This window comes from Arachis duranensis, chromosome 4 (assembly GCF_000817695.3).
Source record: "Arachis duranensis cultivar V14167 chromosome 4, aradu.V14167.gnm2.J7QH, whole genome shotgun sequence".
Lineage (NCBI taxonomy): Eukaryota > Viridiplantae > Streptophyta > Magnoliopsida > Fabales > Fabaceae > Arachis > Arachis duranensis.
This window is the reverse complement of record NC_029775.3, coordinates 81,785,323-81,788,140: the sequence shown is the minus strand read 5'-3', so window position 1 is coordinate 81,788,140 and position 2,818 is coordinate 81,785,323. Positions and strand designations below refer to the sequence as shown.

At 35.1% G+C, this 2,818-nt stretch overlaps 1 non-coding gene across 1 annotated transcript; it reads right to left on the bottom strand.

Moving 5' to 3' along the window:
* Window positions 1–313: 313 nt before the first annotated feature.
* On the bottom strand, window positions 314–385 carry TRNAD-GUC (transfer RNA aspartic acid (anticodon GUC)). Its single transcript has one exon. It is a non-coding gene; the product is annotated as a tRNA-Asp (tRNA).
* Window positions 386–2,818: the final 2,433 nt, after the last annotated feature.

Genomic DNA, 2,818 nt, shown 5'->3' with positions numbered 1-2,818 from the left:
GATAGGACTTCTAATTTTCATACCTTGCCAAGAGCCTTTTATAGTTGTTAGTTTATTTTCATTGCCATTTACTTTTCATGCTTCTTATCCAAAACCCCAAAACACATTTCTAACCAATAACAAGACACTTTATTGTAATTCCTAGGGAGAACGACCCGAGGTTTGAATACTTCGGTTTATAAAATTAAGGGTTTGTTACTTGTGACAAACAATCTTTTGTATGAAAGGATTTTTGATTGGTTTGGAAACTATACTTGCAACGAGAATTCATTTGTGAAATTCTATACCGTCAAAAATCCGTTCGTCAAAATGGCGCCGTTGCCGGGGATCGAACCCAGGTCACCCGCATGACAGGCGGGAATACTCACCACTATACTACAACGACCAAGAAGAAAACAGCTTTTCTGAAGGGGAAAGAGAAAGGAAAAGGGAAGAAAGAAGAAAAGAAAGTTGTTGTTGATTCTTCTTCGAAAGAAGACACTTTTTCCGAATCCGAATCCGAATTTAAATCCGACAAAACACCGCCGGCCAAAAGAACAAGATAACAGAGGATGGTGAAAAAACAAAAAAAATGTTTTGATGGATTCGGAAACATCAAGTGAATCTCAAAACCAAAGTAGTTCAACGGATTTGTAAAGCCCAACTGAATCCGAAAACTAGTAAGTTTTGGAAATGCCTATTTTCAGTTTATTGCTATCTCTGTTTGATGTTCATTGCTATTTGTTTAAAATTTTTCTTATGCACTGGTTCTTATGTATCGCAGAGAAGAAGAAGAAATTGAAAAAAGAGCAACAAAAAAAAAAGAAAACAACCACAGAAGGTGGTTGAAAAATAAAGCAAAAAAAGGAAGCTTGTGCTGATAGATTTCTAGAGCACAAGTGAATCTAAAAATCAGTAAGTTTGAAAATTGATTGTTTTCAGTTCAGTTTTGTGATTGTATAATGTTCATCTGGTTTGGTTTTGCTTCTATTTGCTGAAAATTGTTTGTGTGTGCTTGTTAAGTAAATTATGACTGTGATATTTGTCTTCGGTAAAAATTTGATGTGTTTGTGTGTGTTGTAGAGAAAAAGAAATCGAAAAAATACCTACAGTGAAAAGAAAACAACCGGAGAGGATGGCAAAAAAATAAACTAAATCAAGCAAGATTGTTCTAACAGATTCAGAGAGCAAAACTGAATCTGAAAAGGAGTAAGTTTCTGGAATCATATCTTTGGTTATTGATGCTTCCATTTTAGGTTCTTTGGTACTTATTTTATGACTTTTTAGAAGTGAACAAGTAAAGGACAGCACTGTTGAAAGAAGAAGACAGGCGTTGCAGTTGTTAAAAGAAAAGAGATCAAAGAGAAAAAATGATGGAGCTAGAAATACAAATGTTGCTCCGGATGACTTTTACTTCACGGAGGCCCAAAATGATTTCTCTGAGATGTAAGATTTGGTTCCTTATATCGAGGTCTTTTTCTTTGTTTGCTAACTTTGCTAAAACCTTTTGTAATTGGATTTACTGAATAATATTGATTTTCTTGCTTAGACCGCCGACTGTAAATTTGGATAGCGAGCCTTTACAAACTCAGATGAGCTACACATCGTCTGTAAATGCACCGGCAAATGCTAGGTAAATTTGGTTTATTCTGGGTTTAAGTGTGGTTCATTGGATTCTAAAAATGAATTTGATGTATTTTTAATCCTCTACTTTTAATCTTGGTTGATGATTTTAATTTGGTATTTTTTTATTAGGAAAAATACTCCGAAAACCCCGGTAAAAGTTTTTAGAAGAAAGAAAGTCCATCAAAAACAGAGATCCCAAACTCCACCTGTGTAAGTTGAAATATTTATGTTGGTCTTTTAGATTTTGGTAATAATTTTTGTTTATTCAAAACATGAATGTAGTTCAGTTCAGTAGAGTTAATCATTTTGATTCACTTGATTGTTAAGTGCTCATTAGAGTTCTTTTGCATGCTGAAATATTTTTCTAGCTGTTTAAATGATTAGCACATTTTATTTAGAACATCAATGGAGTTCCATTCAGTGGAGTTGGTCATTTTGATTCACTTAATTAAAATATGCATGCTTGTACTTGTCGGTGTACTGAGTGAAGTATTGACCAAATTTTTATTTAATTGTAAGTAGCGCTACACCTGAACCTGACCTTCAAATCATTGCGGTTCGAGAAGAAACTCATTCTCAACCTTTGGAAATGTGAGTTTTTCAATGTGTAGATTTCAGTTTCTCATAACCTATTCTAGTTATTCAACATTAACTTCTTCCTTGTTTACATTCCTTAGAGCTCCTATTGCGGTAATTGATGAGCGGATAATTTATACGCTTTTTGGCATTGTTTTTAGTATGTTTTTAGTATGATTTAGTTAGTTTTTAGTATATTTTTATTAGTTTTTAGCTAAAATTCACTTTTCTGGACTTTACTATGAGTTTGTGTGTTTTTCTGTGATTTCAGGTATTTTCTGGCTGAAATTGAGGGTCCTGAGCAAAAATCTGATTCCGAGACCAAAAAGGACTGCAGATGCTGTTGGATTCTGACCTCCCTGCACTCGAAGTGGATTTTCTTGAGCTACATAAGCCCAATTGGCGCACTCTTAACGGCGTTGGAAAGTAGACATCCTGGGCTTTCCAGCAATATTCAATTGGCGCGCTCTCAACGGCATTGGAAAGTAGACATCCTGGGCTTTCCAGCAATGTATAATAGTCCATACTTTGCCCGAGATTTGATGGCCCAAACTGGCATGGAAAATCAGCCTCAGAAATTCCAGCGTTTAACGCTGGAACTGGCATAAAACTTGGAGTTAAACGCCCAAACTGGCAT